Consider the following 19,393-nt stretch of genomic DNA (forward strand, 5'->3'; position numbering starts at 1 on the left):
TAAAAAACTGCCCCAAAACGGGTTTAAAACTATATACATATGACTGTATGATGGCAATGGGCGCACGGCCCCGTACGGGAGCGGTACGGTGCGACACATGTGCCGCACCGTACCATTCCATAGCCAGGAGAAAGGTAGGACATGTCCTATATTTCCCCGTTATACGGCTCAGTGCGCCATATATCGCCATGAAGAAGGGCAGGGGTGAGCAGTTCCCGAGTGCCGCTGTCTGAATGCAGCCTTAGCGCTATTTTTTTCAAGCTTAGGTTGCTGCCACATGGGGCGTTCTTGGAAACGCATGCATTTTTAAACACTTGCGTTCTCGTATGTTTGCTGGTTATAATCTGTTTCACAGCTCCCTACACTAGAATGAAAATAATCAGGTTCAAACCAGCCAAACACATGGTAAAACACACAAAACAGACTGAAAACGCAAAAACTTAGCAGCAATCATTGCTACAGCTGCCCCCACGTCCCAACATTAATATTAATAGATAATTTGGATAATGCAAGAAGTTGTAACATGGGGAAAGAATTAATGGGATAATATCACTGAGGGCGCGTTCACACGTTCCGCTAGCGCTGCGTTCATAACGCGACGGTAGCGCACAGGGGGCGGAGTTTGGGGCAATCGCATATGCGTTTCCCGGGAAATGCATATGCGATCGGCCCGAGCCCCGCCCACTGTGCGCTAGCGTCACATTATGAACGCGACGATAGCGGAACGTGTGAACGCACCCTGAGTGTTGTGTTGTAAATGCAGCTACCTGGACCAGAAGGGGTCATTGAAGGAAAGTGGGGCTAATAAGAGATTTGGACCAATGATACCAATAGAATGGAGTCCCAGGAAATTCAGAGCATGAAATTCAGAGTTTTTTTGAAAACGCATCCGTTTTTGACCGGTTTTTCCAATTATCTTAATTAAAATGGGTCAAAAACGGATGCATTTTAAAAAAACGCAAGCGCTTTTTACGGACTGCTTAACCCCTTAAGGACGCAGCCATTTTAGGCCACGGTCACACGATCCGCTAGGCGTCCGTTCATAACGCGACGCTAGCGCACAGGGGGCGGTCCTCGGCCCGACCGCACATGCGTTAACAGGGAAACGCATGCGATTGATAAGCCGATCGCATGCGTTTCCCTGTTAACGCATGTGCGTTCGGGCCGAGGACCGCCCCCTGTGCGCTAGCGTCGCGTTATGAACGGACGCCTAGCGGATCGTGTGACCGCGGCCTTACAGCTTAAGGCTCAGTCCCATTTTTTGGATTCTGACCTGCGTCTCTTTATATGGTTATAACTTTTGAACACTTTTACTTATCACAGCGATTCTGAGACAGTTTTTTCCCCACATGTTGTACTTCATTTTAGTGGTAAATTTTGGCTGATAAGTTTTGCGTTTATTTACAAAAAAAGGAAAAAAATGATGAATTTTTAGAAAAATTTGCCATTTTCAAAATTCAAAATCACTGCGTTTTCAGGCAGATCGATTTACCACCTAAATAACTTGCCGAATAACATTTGTCTACTTTACATTTTCATAATTTTTGAAATGTTTGGATAATTTATTTTGAAGTCACGCGGCCTACAAATCGAATAGCGATTTTCAGTATTTTCAGAATTGACTATTTTGGGGATAAATACTGTTTGAAATTAGATTTTACATATTTAGCATCAAAAACCCCCTATATAACCAACCCATTTTCAAATCTGCACCCCGCAAACTATCAGAAACAGCATTTACAAAGATTGTTAACCCCTTGAGATCTTCATAGTAATTGAATCAAAATGGCGGTGGAATTTAGAATGGTCAAATTTTGTCGGTTATACGTTCATTTAGCCCTTAAATTTACACATTTCCAAAAGATAAAAAGAGAAAATCCATCATACAATTTGTTATGAAATTTCTCCCGAGTGCAGAGACCCCCCATATGTGGCCGTTACTTGTTTTATGGGCGCACAGCGAGTCGCAGAAGGGAAGGAGCACCCTGCAGCTGCCAGGATTTTAGTTTTCTCGTTGCCCCCTTTTGAAGGCTATAAAATTTTCTCTTTTCCGTTATGTGGGTCAAGTGACAGCATTTTTTTTGTGCGATGAGATGCTTTTTCCAGTGTTACCATTTTGGGGTTGGCATCACCTATTGTTGAAAATTTAGGAACTTTTTTTGAGGTCATGAGTAGAAAAGCATCAATTCTGTACTGGATTTTTTACTTTTTTTTTTCCGTGTTCACCGTATATCCTAATAATCCTGTTATCTTTATTCTATGGGTCGATACGATTACGGGGATACCAGACATGGATTTTTTTTCTTATGTTTTACTAAATTTGCCAAATAAAACCCTAATGTGGGGAAAAATCTATCATTTTTACATCGCCGTCTTCCAAGTGGCATAACATTGTTACGTTTTTGGCTACAGAGCTGGTTGATGGCTTGTTTTTTGCAGGACATGTTGTTCTTTGCAACAGTATCATTCTGGAGTACATATGTTTTGTTGATCACTTTTTATTGCATTTTTAGTGGGATATAATAGGTAAAAATCTTAATTTTGGGCGGGTTTTTAAAGTTTTTTTTTTTACGGCGTTCATCATATGGGTTCAATAGTTATTTAGTTTTATTCTATGGATTGTTACGGACGCGGTGATACTATATATGTGGGGTTTGTGTTATGATTTAGACTTTTTTGAGCGTTATATGTCTCTTTATATGTTTTGGGGCTTATGGGCATTTTTTGTGATTTATAAAGTAATTTTTTATTGAAAAACATTTTTTTTTTAAATTTTTTACTTGATCCACCATGGGATATGAACAAGCAATCATCATAATTTTTCCGTTTTTTTTTGTAAATAAACGCAAAACTTATCAGCCAAAATTTACCACTAAAACAACAGGTGTGGAAAAAACCATCTGAGAATCGCTTTGATAAGTAACAGTGTTCAAATGTTATAACCATATAAAGAGACGCAGGTCAGAATCCAAAAAATTTGACTGAGCCTTAAGCTACAAAATTGCTGCGTCCTTAAGGGGTTAAAAATGTGCAAGATACTGGGTTCTGGTTACCGATCGCTGGTGTTTCCATAGAAACCCACTTAATATGCCCCCATTCTGCAGCCCCTTCCTACTAATTTCCCCACACTTAAAATGCCATTCTGTTGCCCCTTAACTTATGTGCACTTCATTTACATCCCCACTTATAATATCAGTGGGGTAACAAGAAGAGAAAGAGCCCCATAGTAAACTTCTGAATTGGGCTTCACTAACCTCTTAAAAATATATATACTGTATATACATACCATACATACATACATACAACTTATACACACATTTGCAACATCCCCCACCGGGGCCTAGCCTTTTCTTGGGGGCCGGGGCCTGGAATACCTGAGTGGCTGGCGGTTGCGGCCTAGGCACGCTAGTGTCACGGTGTTTGGTATGGGGAACCGGAGGGCTGTCCTACAGCCTGGCAGGTCTCCAGCAGGGTGGTGTTGGAACCGCTATAGCAGCCTCTCCCTGGGGCAACCCTTTGGTGTCTGAAGTATGAGTCTCTGTGTGGTGAATAGGGTGCCCGTGATGGTGACAGCCGTGATAGCAGAAACCAGACCAGACCAAATTAACTTACAGTTCTTTATTGAAACCGACAGGAACAGTAGCAATGTGCCTTGACAAATGGTAGAATGCTGGGACTGCAGTTGGAGAGGGAACCACAGGAATGGATCATCAGCCTGGATGCAATGGCAGGCTCGGAGATAGCTGTGTCCTAGAATAATGCTTCAGCTTCTCCTGGGTTGCTTCAGATATCACCCTTGAAGGTAGGATGATACCCCTTTCTCTCACTAACTAACTCTGCAGAGCTGCTCAGGTAGTGAGCTGAGCTCTGGCTGCACTCTGACCAACTGGTCTGATCTGTCTGAGCTCTTCTTCTCAACTCTGATCTGAGAGTGAACTCTAGAACTTTCCTGACCAGGGGTTTTATTACTCCCACTGGTCAGGTGGTGGTTCCTCCTCCAATTGCATCCCAGCTTACAATACAAGATATGAACAACTGTGATTGGTTGCTAGAATTACATCACATCCAACACTTAACTCCTGCTTTACCAGGCAGACTCTACCACTGCAGTATTCCCCTGTGTTATGTAGTGACCTGCTGTGGGGCTGATCAGACCCTACACAGGCTGCAAGCTACATGGTGGGACGTATTCGCAACAACCCCTCTGCCTTGCATCGGCAGGGGTGTTGCACATTCATATAGCAGCATATACACCCATGCATCATATACACAGACACAGTGGGTCCCGTATATGTATCCACTGTATAATATCCTTGTATAATATCCACCATATATAATGCTCTCACCCCCTCCTGATGCTTTCTTGCCATTGCTTTCCTTTTGACTCAAATAAAAAAAGTGTTGGACTACGGTTCAATATGGTATTTTCTGAGATGTGTAGAGGATGTGGGAACCTTCCTTCACATGTACAATGTCTCATCTCATTAATCTGCGCACACTCAATAGGGTTGGACTCTCCTCTGCTCATTCTCCACCACTTTAATAGCACAGTGACGACATACAAGCATTCTCTGCTATGATTCTTAAAGGAAATCTACCACCGGATAAAGAATTGTCAACCAAGCACACATCCATACTGACGTGTGTCTTTTCTGACAGGATCATTTCTTCTTTTAACTTCATATGCCCTTGTTTTTACAAAAAAAAAGGCTTTAAAAATGATGCAACTAAGCCTGTGGGGCTCGAGGCTCAATTAACCAGAGCCTCGCGGGCTCATTTGCATAATCTTTAAATCTTTATTTTGGGAAACCAAGGGCATAAAAGGCTTATAAAAGAGCAGGTCCTGCCACAGGGGGCACCCAATAGTATGTCAGTATTCTTGGTTTCCAATCCTTCATCCTGGTGGTCAATTTCCTTTAATTATTCCTGATACTGTGGAAAAAGACTACTCCGCTGACTCCACCTGGGGGTGGGGGTTTCTCTGCATTGATGAGGATCAGGGCTGATCAGACAGGGTCGCCAGCAAGGTTGCCAGTTGGGCCCGTAGCGGCTGGAGCAATATGAGGCTGGAGAAATATGACGTACTTCCAGTGCATGATGGGCTGCGGGAGCCAGTAAGCCGCACTGGAGTTTTCCTGGCAGGACTTCAGGGATCGAAATGTCGCTGCTAGGAGAGGGTTAAAGATTTTGGGGGGGAGGGGCGACAGTAGGATATAATCTCCCTGCACGAAGTCAGCCCTTGATGAGGATTGTCATCCGGATCACCACATGGTTACTTCATGGATATCCATTATGAGTGCAGGTATGGAAAGCAATAGGAAGGACCCCCCGATACCCCTCAGTGGACTGCTACACTGGTATGAAGACTTAGGGGGTCACAGGTGAAGCATGCAAAAAAAAAAAGGATCTGTTAGAGATAAGTTCAAATTATAAATGTACTAACCAAACATTCCCTTTGAGTTTCTGTAACAACTGAGGCCGGTGGGGAGGAGCATTTGCTTTATGCTGAGTTTTCCTGTCCCATGGCAGACCCTCTCTCGGTTGGTGCTGTCGTGGCTCCATAAAACAACATTACCAGTAAGAAACTACTGTTTTTTCAACCTCTGGACAATCCCTTATATAGCAATGATCTCAGTTTAATAGAGAATAAAAGAAGTAAACAAGTCAGTCCATTAATTGAGCTTATAATAATTTCTTATATGCAACCGCATATTCCTCATAGATATCAATGTAACAATTCAGATTAACTCTTGGGCGAATTTGTTGAAATTCGGTTCGACTTGATTTGCCGAAAAAATTTGATAGCAGCAACAGGGGAGGCCACTTTGTAACACAATGACGAAGTTTGAAATAAATTTGAGGTTGAAATTTTCAATTTAAATTTGAAGATTAGAGACGGCACATGCATCATTCAGAAGCAGCAGCAGGAGCCCACAGGTGGCAGCAACTTGGAAAGCCACAGAGTGGCACAATGACAGAGTGTGGAGGTGGCGGACAATTCCACTCCCTGGTAAAGATGGTAGAAGGCAGACGGAGCAACTGGCAGCAGATGTGTGGCAGCATCAGAATAGTGGTGGAGGCTGGTAGTTAGAATCCAGTCTCAATTCTCAACGATTGGGGGAGGCTTCATGGCTGATCTAATCTGATGCATAAGGCATTGGTGAGTTGAAATTTGGGCCGATCCAAGCCTGATTCATCTTGACAAAGGTCAGTCTCTCCACATTACAGGTGGACAAGCGGGTTCTCCTCGGGGTAACAATGGCCCCGCCGCACTGAACACCCGCTCTGATGCCACGCTACTGGCCAGGCAGGACATCTTCTCTACTGCAAACTCCTGCTGCTGCTAGTGGTGGCTACCCTCCTAACTAGGTGGGTTAAGGAACTTGCTCATTTTTGACTCTAGACTTAAGCTGCTGATGATGGAGCTGCTACTGCTCCTACCCCCCCCTCTCCCCACAGCAGCCGTGGTAGTAGTACATGAGTGATCACTGCCAGAAATCCCTCAGTCAAACCTGATAGAGGATGGACAATGACACACATAGGCAGCGGCCAACTGTCTTTTTAGTATTTCTCTATAGTACGTCAGTTGTTCCCCCATCTGGAGGCTGGAATTCCATTGGGTGGAAACATCGCATATAAGACTATGTTGGGGGAGGCTGTTCTGATGCTGCAACTCGAGGAGAGTGTGCTTGGCTTTGTACGAACGGCTGAAGTGCATGCACAGTTTCCTGGGCATTGTTAAAATGTCTTGCAGATGGGTGGAAGACTTGAGAAACCTGTAGACAACTAAATTGACGAACTCTCCTCAGTGCTGCGCGGACAACATGTTCCTCCCATTGTCTGTCACCATGGTTTCGATTTTCAGTTTTTGCAGAGAAAGCCACAGATTGATTTCTTGTGGCATGGCGCGGAGTGGTTCCTCCCCTGTGTGACGTTGTTTGCCTAGGCAAACCAGTTGTAGAACTGGGTAACATGTGGTATGATAAAGTAGCACTTAGACATTTGGAGGCTGAGGTGATGGTGGAGGAGGAGGCAGACACTGTCACATGAGCAGCAGTTTGATAATGTGGAGGAGAAAGCAGCGTCTCTTGTTCAAGTTGTTGGTGTGGCTGGGTGGGAAGCACATTCACCCAGTGGGTCGTAAAAGGACATGTACTGGCCCTGACCGTAGTTACAGCTCCACACATCTGCGCTGCCGTGCATCTTGGAACTCTCCACCTTAGTTCGGCATAAGCCATTAGTTCTCTGAAGGGTGCAGAGTCTACGACTTGGAAAGGGAGGGACTGCAGTACTAACAACTTGGACAGGACACGGTCAGCTTCTGCACCTTAGGATGGCTGGGCGCATACAGTCGTCTCTTTGTAATTGCCTCTTTCAACGACTGCTGGCACCATGCGTAGCGAGGAGCAAGAGCATCTGGACCAGGAGATGATGTCAAAGACAAACAGCTCCCTTCGGCAGAGGTGCTGGAGACTTGACTGGCAGAAATGGCATGTGTGCCACTAGGTGCTGCTGCAATGGCAGGATGGACCTCCCCATCTGTTCCACGTTTCTCCCAGGCCATTGGATGGTGACGCTGCATGTGTTGATGCAGGGCCATGGTGCCAACGTTAGCTCCCTGGGCACGCTTCACTTTCTGCCCACAGGTTCTACATATACACATGCTCGACTCCTCTGGTGTATTAACAAAAAACTGCCACACCACCGAGGTGGTGATTTTACTGCCAACACTCTTCACTGAGTGACTACTTCTGAATTCCTTGCTACACCCGGCTCCCAAGTCCAATCGGCTACATCATCGTCAATTTGCGTTTCCCTATCACTGCTATTCTCCTCAACAGTGTGAGTATGCACAGCCTGCCTACTGCATGAAGCCGCGGATGTCTGCCCCACTTCTTCACTGCCAAGTTGCTGCAGACTTTCCTCAAACACAGGGAGGGGCTGGTGAGGAACCAGCGGTCATGGTCCACATTGGCACTAATGACAAAGTAAGAGGTAGGTGGAAGGTCCTTAAAAATGATTTCAGAGATTTAGGCCATAAGCTCAGGGCAAGGACCTCAAAGGTTATTTTCTCCGAAATACTGCCTGTACCACGTGCCACACCAGAAAGGCAGCGGGAGATCAAGGAGGTAAATAAGTGGCTCAAAAGTTGGTGTAGGAAGGAGGGTTTTGGGTTCATGGAGAACTGGACTGACTTTTCTGTCGGCTTCAGGCTCTACAGTAGGGATGGGCTGCACCTCAATGGGGAGGGGGCCGCTGTTTTAGGGGAAAAAATGGCTAGAAGGTTGGAGGAGTGTTTAAACTAGAGACCTGGGGGGAGGGCAACTACACTTGTGCAGGGCAAATAGACAGTGTGCATAGAGAGCTGGGAAGAGTCATAGTCCATGGGGGAGGAAGGGGGGCTGGAATGAGATTGGGGAATAAGGACAAAAGGTATACTGACAGGGAAAACCATGTAAAGTGTATGTACACAAATGCCAGAAGCCTCACAAACAAAATGGAGGAACTGGAACTCTTGATGTTGGAGCAGAAATATGATATAGTGGGTATCAGCGAGACATGGCTGGACAGTAGCTATGACTGGGCTGTTACTATAGGTGGTTATAGTCTTTTTAGAAAGGATCGTATAAATAAAAAAGGTGGAGGGGTTTGTTTATATGTGAATCCTTGCCTCAAGCCCATCCTGCGAGATGACATCAGTAACGCAAATGTGGTGTCCCTATGGGTGGAGATAAGGGGAGGGAAAAAGAATAATAAAATATTACTAGGGGTTTGTTATAAGGCTCCAAATATAGTGGAGGCAGCAGAGGAAATGCTGATAAGTGAAATGGATGCGGCTTCAAAGCAAGGTGAAGTACTTATCATGGGAGACTTCAATTACCCAGATATTGACTGGGGGGCAGAAACCTGCAGGTCCTTCAAAGGCAGCAGGTTCTTGTCAACAACAAAAGACAATTACCTGTCGCAACTAGTCCTGGAGCCAACAAGAGGGGGGGCAGTGCTGGACCTTATCCTTACCAACAGACCTGATAGGGTATCAAAACTACAGGTTGGGGGGAACCTGGGGAATAGTGATCATAATATCATTGATTTTGTATTACGCTTTACTAAGAGCGTTAGTGAAGGGGCAACCAACACTCTAAACTTCAGGAGGGCAAATTTTCAGCAACTAAGGGAAGACCTTAAAGGCATAGACTGGGATAATGTTCTCAAAGACAAAAGCCCCCCCCAAAAATGGGACTTTTTCTCATATATTCTGAAAAAGTCCTGTGAGAAACACATACCTTATGGGAAAAAGCATAAAAGGAACAAGAAAAACCCTATGTGGCTAACTAGTCTTGTAAGGAAAGCAATACGCGAGAAAGATAAAGCGTTTAAGGTGCTTAAACGTGAAGGTAGTGATGAGGCATTACAGGATTATAGAGAGAAAAATAAATCCTGTAAAAAGCAGATAAAGGCCGCAAAAATAGAGACTGAGAGAAATATTGCCAGGGAGAGCAAAAATAATCCCAAATTATTTTTCAAGTATATAAATGATAAGAAACTAAAAACAGAGAGTGTGGGTCCCCTTAGAAATAACATGGGGGTCATGGTGGAAGGAGATGAGGAAAGGGCCAATCTACTGAATGTCGCCTTCTCAACTGTCTTTAGCCAGGAAAATCCCCTGGTGGAAGACACAATGAGGAATAATGTAAATTCTCTCTGGAATGTCAACAGTTTAACCCAGGAAGAGGTACGACGCCGCCTCGCAACCACTAAGATAGATAAATCACCTGGGCCAGATGGCATACACCCCCGGGTTCTGCATGAATTATGTACGGTGATAGACAAACCGTTATTTTTAATATTTGAAGATTCACTGAGGACTGGTTATGTTCCACAGGACTGGAGCATAGCAAATGTGGTACCAATATACAAAAAAGGATCAAATAGCGATCCTGGAAACTACAGACCCGTGAGTCTAACTGCTGTGGTGGGGAAAATATTTGAGGGGTTTATTAGAGATGCTATCCTGGAGTATCTCACTTGCACAACCTTATAACCCAGCGTCAGCATGGGTTTATGAGAGATCGGTCCTGTCAGACTAATCTGATTGGTTTCTACGAGGAGGTAAGTTCAAGACTGGATCTGGGGGACGCTGTGGATGTTGTATATCTGGACTTTTCAAAGGCATTTGACACCGTGCCACATAAAAGGTTGGTATATAAAATGAGACTGCTGGGAATAGGAGAAAATCTGTGTACTTGGGTAAGTAATTGGCTTAGTGATAGAAAACAGAGGGTGGTCATTAATGGCACATTCTCAGATTGGGTTGATGTTACCAGTGGAGTGCCACAGGGGTCAGTATTGGGGCCACTTCTTTTTAATATTTTTATTAATGACCTTGTAGTGGGTTTACACAGTCAAGTTTCAATATTTGCAGATGATACTAAGCTGTGTAAAGTAATAAATACTGAGGTCGATAGTTTAGCATTACAGAGGGATTTGTGGAAGCTTGAGGGATGGGCAGAGAAATGGTTGATGAGGTTTAATGTAGATAAATGTAAAGTTATGCACTTGGGCCATGGAAACAAAAAGTATAATTATGTTCTAAACGGTCAATTACTTAGTAAAACTGAAGCTGAAAAGGACTTGGGGGTATTGGTGGATGGTAAACTTAATTTTAGTGACCAGAGCCAGGCGGCTGCTTCTGCAAATAATATAATGGGATGGAGAGGAATAGATTCTCATGATAAAGACATAGTTTTGCCCTTATACAAATCCCTGGTCAGACCACACATGGAATATTGTGTACAGTTTTGGGCACCAGTGTATAAAAAGGATATAGTAGAGCTGGAACGGGTGCAGAGGAGAGCAACCAGGATTATTAGGGGAATGGGGGGATTAGAATACACTGACAGATTAAAAAATTTGGGATTATTCAGTTTAGAAAAAAGACGACTGAGGGGAGACCTCATTACAATGTACAAATACCTGAACGGACAGTACAAGGATCTCTCCAAAGATCTTTTTATACCTCGGCCTGTGACCAGGACAAGGGGGCATCCTCTACGCTTAGAGGAGAGGCGATTTTACCATCACCATAGACAAAGGTTCTTTACTGTAAGAGCAGTGAGACTGTGGAACTCTCTGCTGCAGGAGGTTGTTATGGCGGACTCTATGTACATGTTCAAGAGAGGCCTGGATGACTTTCTGGAGAGAAAAAATATCACGGGTTATGGGGATAAAACATTTATTTAATTCTTAAAGGTTGGACTTGATGGACTTGCGTCTCCTTCCAGCCTTATATACTATACTATGATATCCTCACTATATATATGGGCGCTGACCACAGACCAACTATTAGCTCTCTGGCTGAGGGAAATGAACAGGACAGAGGCTGGTTGAGGATAGGTGAGGGCCGCTGACCTGCTCCTGGGTCATGCCAATTAATTGTATCTGACGAACCCACGGACTCTTGGCTGGGGTTGTAAGATGTTATATTTGAGGAATTGGGTGACCTAGTCAACCATTCAACAACCTTTGGGTTGCTGATTAACACACTGCCGCTAGATGACAACGGCAGTTCTGGCCTCATAGAGTCACCCCTGTTGCGACGTCCCCTTACTGTGCTGCGACTTCTGCCTGCTCCACCTGCCACCTTTCTGTCTGACATAGTGGTTAATCAACTACGTGGATTTGACACGTATTTCTTGCTCTCAACTTTAGCAACAAAAAACTATTGTAATTTGTGTTATACAGATGCCCCACAACAGACACCCTGTAATTGGAGTGAAAATCACTTAATAAACTATGTGGATACGACACAATTCTTGCTCTCAACTTTAGCAACAAAAAACTATTGTAATTTGTGTTATACAGATGCCCCAAAATGCACACCCTGGGAGAGGAGCAGAAATCACTACAGCAGCTGTGTGGATATGACACAGATTTCTTCCCAGTCGCTTAAGTTACAAAAAGAACTGCTATTTGTGTTATACAGATGCCCCAAAATGCACACCCTGGGAAATCACTACAGCAGCTGTGTGGATATGACACAGATTTCTTCCTAGTCGCTTCAGTAACAAAAAGAACTGCTATTTGGGGTATACAGATCCCCCTAAACGCACACCCTAGGATTGGAGCAGAAATCACTACAGCACAGTACAGTAAAAGCAGCTAGACACTACAGACAGCACATGCAGTGTGAAATACCGAGATTGCAAATGGCTGGCTTTTTATAGGGCTGTGAGCCGGTGTGACATCACATAAGCCTGCCGGTCGCTGATAGGCTTACAGGTCTGCAGATGTCATCGAGGGTGTTCCTTTCTCCTTCCTAGAGTTCTCTGCCCCATGTAACATGTTGTGCTCGCGTCCATTAAGCTAAAAAAAGAGGGTAAAAAAACTTTGTTCCCACAAATCAGCGTAAACTGCGGATTCGTGACTAATCGAATTTTCTGTGAAATTCGAATCAAATTCCACTTTGTTCTAATCAGTTCCCCCATCTCTTGTTATGGTCTGTGATAAATTACACTTTTACTCTGCACCAGGAAGCACCATTTGTAGGCATCAATTTTGAAAAGGAGTTAATGGGTGGACTTCACCACGCACCCCACAATTCCACAATGAGTGAATGAGTCCTAAGCATTGAGTGAAGAGCCACATGCCTGGATATATCTTCCGCTTTCAGGTGTCAAGCTCATCTTACACAAGGGGGAGATTTATCAAGTTGCCTGAGAGTAAGAATGTTCTTAGTTGCCCATGGCAACCAATTACAGCTCCCCTCTAAAAGAGTCATGAACACTGGTAAAATGAAAGCTGACATTTAATTGGTTGCCATGGGCAACTAAGCACATTCTTGCTCTCAGGCAGCTTGATAAATCTCCCCCAAGATGTGTCTACAGCATGTGATAGCCTCCACTGTAAATTTAACTTGTACTTGTTCAGCTCTGGACAACAATTATTTTATAAACTTGTGTTATTTTGGCTTTACATTACTTAATAGCAGGGGTCTCAAACTCAATTTACCTGGGGGCCGCTGTAGGTAGATTCTGGGTAAGGCTGGGCCGCATCAAGTTTTCCACACAAAATGCGCTTACAAAATATCATTATTCAAATGTCATGGCGTTACGGAAAAAGGGAGACTGGTTAGCACAACCCAATCCAATATAAAGCTGGCCTTGTGTACCATACATGTACATGAAAAACAGAGAGAAAAGCGATACACAATTCAGGCCAAATACATGAAAAAACGAAATGTAATCCAACAATATAATCTTTATTAATATAAATGACGGACCAAAACACCATGCACAAACATCTAAAAGCATTTAAAACACAAATATACAAAAGATGACCGGAGTGGAGATCTCGGTCTGGATCATCCACAAAGAACCTCCAAGTCCAGACACAAGGTATTGCCTTTATACCTCTGCCCAATAGATGAAAATCTCAATTAAATATAACATATAATGCTCCAAACAGCTGGTAATGGATGATGGGCAGCCAGCAGCCCCCAAGTAATACTAAAGTAAGAATCAAACAACCTCTAAAGTGCAAGTGCTACCAGCATGACAACTGAATCTACCCTGCTAGTGGGTAGAGAGTAAACACACGTAGAAAAAAGGTGAGAAAACATGTAAAAAGTGCTAGGTGCAAATATAATCAGATAGAGTAATCTTACAGCCTGTGAGGTGAAGAGAGGCACTGACATATAATGCTCCAAACAGCTGGTAATGGATGATGGGCAGCCAGCAGCCCCCAAGTAATACTAAAGTAAGAATCAAACAACCTCTAAAGTGCAAGTGCTACCAGCATGACAACTGAATCTACCCTGCTAGTGGGTAGAGAGTAAACACACGTAGAAAAAAGGTGAGAAAACATGTAAAAAGTGCTAGGTGCAAATATAATCAGATAGAGTAATCTTACAGCCTGTGAGGTGAAGAGAGGCAATGTCATGGCGTCTCCCAGCGCAAGGAAAGCCCCGAGCGGGGAGACGTGTTTTCTCTATGAACGCGTCCTGTGCACCGAGGGGTCCCAAGCTCCTACCGCACTGAGCCCAGTCAGGGACACTCCATCCCCCCCTCCCCCCCGGTAATTGCCTCCCCGTGTCCCTCCCATCGAAGAAGATGAAGTCGCCGCTCTGACTTGCACCAAGTGCGTTCAGAGCGGCGACTTCATCTTTTTCAAGTACCGGAGGGAAGGGGATTAACCGGTTACGGGCCCTTTCCTGTTTTTTCATGTCCATTTTTTACTCCCCACCTTCAAAAATCTATAACTTTTTTATTTTTACACGTAAAGAGCTGTGTGACGGCTTGTTTTCTGCGTAACAAATTGCACTTCATAGTGATGGTATTAAATATTCCATGCCATGTACTCGGAAGTGGGAAAAAAATTCCAAATGCAATGAAAATGCATTTGCGCCATTTTCTTGTGGGCTTGGATATTACGTCTTTCACTGAGCGCCCCAAATGACATGTCTACTTTATTCTTTGGGTCGGTACGATTAAGGGGATACCAAATTTGTATAGGTTTTATAATGTTTTCATACATTTACAAAAATTAAAACCTGTACAAAAATTATTTTTTTGATTTTGCCAACTTCTGGCGCTAATAACTTTTTTATACTTTGGTGTACGGAGCTGTGGGTGGTGTCATTTTTTGCGAAATATGACAATATTTTCAATTATATCATTTTTAGGACTGTACGACCTTTTGATCACTTTTTATAGATTTTTTTATATTTTTCAAAATGGCAAAAAAGTGCCATTTTCGACTTTGGGCGCTATTTTCCGTAACGGGGTTAAACGCATTGTAAAAAACGTTATCATATTTTGATAGATCGGGCATTTTCGGACGCGTCAATACCTGATGTGTTTATGATTTTTACTGTTTATTTATATTAATGTCAGTTCTAGGGAAAGGGGGGTGATTTGAAATTTAATGTTTTTTATTATAATTTTTTTTTAAAAAACTTTTTTTTATTTTTATTTATACTATTTTTCAGACTCCCTAGGGTACTTTAACCCTAGGTTGTCTGATCGATCCTATCATATATTGCCATACTACAGTATGGCAGTATATGGGGATTTTCCTCCTCATTCATTACAATGTGCTATCAGCACATTGTAATGAAGGGGTTAAAACGAAATAGCCTCGGGTCTACGGAAGACCCGAGGCTACCATGGAGACGGATCGCTGCCCCCGGGGGAGCGGCGATCCCAGGTAAGATGGCGGCGCCCATGCGCCGCTATCTTTTTGAGGCTGCCGGCAGCTTTGCCGGCAGCCATCGCTGTGAAAGCACCCGCGATCGGTGCTAGCACCGATCGCGGGTGTTACCGGTAAGCCTTTGCTGCAATATGCAGCAAAGACTTACCGGCTATGGAGAGGGCTCAGCCCGTGAGCCCTCTCCATGCAGCGTGACGCGACCACCGCCGTGAATACACGGCGGGCGGTGCTTTTCCAGGTGGGGGCCGCAAAATGTTGTCCCGCGGGCCGCGAGTTTGAGACCCCTGCTTAATAGCCATAGTAATGTGATTTGAATGGACGGGGGCATGTTGAGGGCTTGGACACTCCCTCCTTCCTGCAGGTAGTGGTGCACTGAGGCAATAGGCTCAAGTCACCTTATGGTAGGTGCACCCCTTCTGCTGCCATGTTTTTCCTCTCCCATAAATCTGCCCCCACAAAGGCCTTACCATCTTAATATTCCCTGATAAAGCCCTAATAGTTTTTGTCTCCTTCTACAGCCCCTCCAATAAACGCAAAGCTCTTGCCAGCTTGGACCCCTGCCGTTTTCTCCCACAACAGAGCTCTGCCACCATGTTTCCCCTGCAATCTATTGTTCCCATCATTACACAATGCTACAGCCAATTTGTGTGTCACCCAAACTCTCTCTATAATAATGGGAGGGGGTCACTCCGACTGCAATGGCCTCATAAATTCCTTCTAATCGCCCTAATGTCATATCAGATGTACAAGTGATTGTTGAGGGCTGTGGCTGTTGGCCTTTCCTTTTATGTTGTGCCTGCTTCTATTTCTAATATGTATGCAACCCATCTGTTGTGGTGCTGAATTCAATTGGCAGAGAAGCAAGTTGATCCGTAGGGCTTTTAGGCTTTTATCAGCATTGCTTGATATGTTTGAATAGAGTGGTGGATATAAATTGGCTTAGTATACAGGAAATAGAGGTAAGGGGTCAATCTATTCTGATTATTAGAGTTAATAGATTCTTTTTAAAATAGCTGAAAAGGCTGTTTTGGAATTGCAAAATGTAAAAGTTTTTTACCAGTAGAAGTCGATTTTTCAGGATACATGTATTTCTTATAGTTTTTAGTGCATTTTACACTTGCCCATGACAGAATAGTCTCAAATTTTCTAAAATTTACACAATAAAGATAATTTTTAACCCCTTACTTTTTAAAAAAATTTTACTCAGATTTATTGCTGTTTAGCTCCTATCACTCAGTGATGGTCAGTGTAAAATTCCAGGGTGTGGGCGGGGGCTCTCTAAGCAAACACATTGCACTGTGCCGCGATTCACTTACATTGTGCGCCCGACTTGCTGAATGTGTCGCTTTCCCATTCAGGTCCGCCGGAGTTCACCGTTTTCCTCCCGGTGCATGTAAGTGCTTGGCTTGCTACACAATATTTAAGTTAAATCCTGCGGTTTGTCCGAATCCGTCGGATCGTCCAAATGCCTGCCCCCTGATTTGTGTCGCAGGAAAGCCAAAGCGATTGTGCCAAAATCCGGTCGCGTATACCCTGCGATCACAAAACCCTTTTAAATGTGGCACAAATCCGAAATTGGCAGAATATCCAATGTTTGTGCGGTCTGCGGACCCTTAGTAAATGAGCCCCATTATGATCCATCTAGTTCTGTGTGTAACGCTGGCAACGGTTCTGCCTCTGGTTGGATTTCCTGTCGCAAGCTTACCTTCAGCCACTATGTCCGGTCCATGCTCCAGCTCCCTTAGGGCCCGGGCGGCGTCTCTCTCTCCTTCTTAAAGGAGCTGGGCGTTTCGCAGCTAAACTGTCTTAGCCTCAGCATGCACCTCCAGCCATACAGTTGAAAATGCCCTATTCTCCACGCCTGAGCAAAGGTTCCTAGCCTGCTAGTCTTGCTGTATGGTGTTTATTTCTGTCTGCGAGCCGTGTGTGACCCCCAGCTTGTACCGGACTCTGATCTGATCTGCGCTTCCGTATTGTTTTTTGAACCTGTGCTGTCTGCCTTGACCCTCTGCCTGTCCCTGAATTCTTATTGTACACTGCCTAGCTTGACTACGGACTGTTACTGACTACCTGCCTTCCCTGACCCCTTAGTACCATGTGCCGTTGTCTCTGTGCCTGCTGGGCCAACTGCTATCTGCACTGGGACCACAAGAGGTAGAGGCCTTGTGATCTCTCCGCAGCAAAGTACAGATCCCTGTATGGAGGTAAAATGTTGAATATCGGAGAGGTCCAGGGATATCGCCCTTATTGTGTGGCCCAAAGCCAAACCAGATTGCACAGGGGGGCCTCCCTCCCCTCCACTGGATAAATATATTATCTGTCTGTAGATTGTAGCTTTACTCTCCTCACAATTTGTTGCTTGCTGGCAGCAAGTCTCTGTGTGAGCTCTTGGAATGGAAGGGTTGGGGCCACTGCAGAGAGGAGCCCAGTGCAGCATCAGACAGGAGAACAGTATGTCCTTCCAACCCTAAAGTAAAAAGATTCAAGGTTGGATCTAAATTGTACACACCAGAACTCCTACAGAGAGCTTGGAATTATTTCTGTGAAATGCTGTATTTTTGTTAACATTGAATTAGAGAGAGTTTTATTATATTATCCTGAGTATATTATTTAATGTTGTCTTTGTGGGAATACCCCTTTACTATAATATATCATAAAATACCTGGTGTAACTGAAAAATAAAATTATAAAGATATTCATTATATTTTTATTAGCCATAACTAGTTACACAGGTGGTCACTAATTCTTATTAACACCTTTTTGGTCCATATTGACATGATGGCATCACACAGTTGCCGCAGATTTGTCGGCTGCACATCCATGATGCGAATCTTCCGTTCCACCACATCCCAAAGATGCTCTATTGGATTGAGATCTGGTGACTGTGGAGGCCATTTGAGTACAGTGAACTCGTTGTCATGTTCAAGAAACCAGTCTGAGATGATTCCAGCTTTATGACATGGCGCATTATCCTGCTGAAAGTAGCCATCAGATGTTGGGTACATTGTGGTCATAAAGGGATGGACATGGTCAGCAACAATACTCAGGTAGGCTGTGGCGTTGCAACGATGCTCAATTGGTACCAAGGGGCCCAAAGAGTGCCAAGAAAATATTCCCCACACCATGACACCACCACCACCAGCCTGGACCGTTGATACAAGGCAGGATGGATCCATGCTTTCATGTTGTTGACACCAAATTCTGACCCTACCATCCGAATGTCGCAGCAGAAATCGAGACTCATCAGACCAGGCAAGTTTTTCCAATCTTCTACTGTCCAATTTCGATGAGCTTGTGCAAATTGTAGCCATTGGGCCACATTTATCACTTTTGTGCGCCTAAGTGTAGTAGTTGCGCCTAAATTCTGGCGCACTGTTTTGCCAGAATTATCACAAGCTACAACCATCTGTGATAAGTATATTTTCTGGCTCTTATTAATCACTTTACTTTAACACAGTTTAGGCGCAGTTTAGGCGCAATGTTAGATTCGGGCACTTACATGTGATCCTGCTACAAGCTCCTCTCTGCTTCTCCCACAGCCCAGAATGAAGATAACACTCACAGCAGCACCCAGGTGTGTGACTCCCAGCACCCAGTGACCTCCTCAGCAGGGGCTTCTCCAGGAGGGGATCCCCCAGTGCTGGTCTCCTGCTGCACCCCTGTAATTCTGCACAATATCCCCCTCAGACACTGTGCAGAATTACATGGGGGACACTTGTTTTTAGTATCTGCAAACTTCTGCAAACTTCTCTTCTCTCTTGCTGTGAGCTCAGCGTTTTGCAAAATATTTTGTAAATAGAAGGTGATGAACTGTAAATAGAGTCTGCAGCTCCTGTCTGCAATGTATCTAATTGTATCTATTATATGTTCTAGTGTCTGGCTGAGCTTTGCTGCTAGAAATGAGCTCTTCTGCAAAGGGGCTCAGTGCTTTCTTCTCAGATAACGCCACCTTCGAGCTGGAGTGTTTTTGCGCCCGTTTTTGCGCCTAAATGCAAAAGTCGCACGTGATGAATATCATTAGGCGCAGCAAAACATCTGGAATTGAACGATAGATGAGGGAAAGGTGGTTATTTTTGCTGCGTGGCTAATTTGACGTTTAATCGCAAAAATGGCGCAAAAACGGTGCGCCTAAACGAAAAGGCGCAAAAACAGAAAAAACAAGTGATAAATGTGGCCCTTTGTTTCC

The 19,393-nt window shown here is 44.2% G+C and overlaps 1 long non-coding RNA gene across 2 annotated transcripts in view; it reads left to right on the forward strand.

Annotated features, from left to right (window-relative positions):
* The window catches only part of LOC140121389 (uncharacterized), a 308,199-nt gene that overhangs the window by 384 nt on the left and 288,422 nt on the right, over positions 1-19,393 (forward strand). The window lies entirely within an intron of this gene.

This window comes from Engystomops pustulosus, chromosome 3 (genome assembly GCF_040894005.1).
Source record: "Engystomops pustulosus chromosome 3, aEngPut4.maternal, whole genome shotgun sequence".
NCBI classification, from domain to species: Eukaryota; Metazoa; Chordata; class Amphibia; order Anura; family Leptodactylidae; genus Engystomops; species Engystomops pustulosus.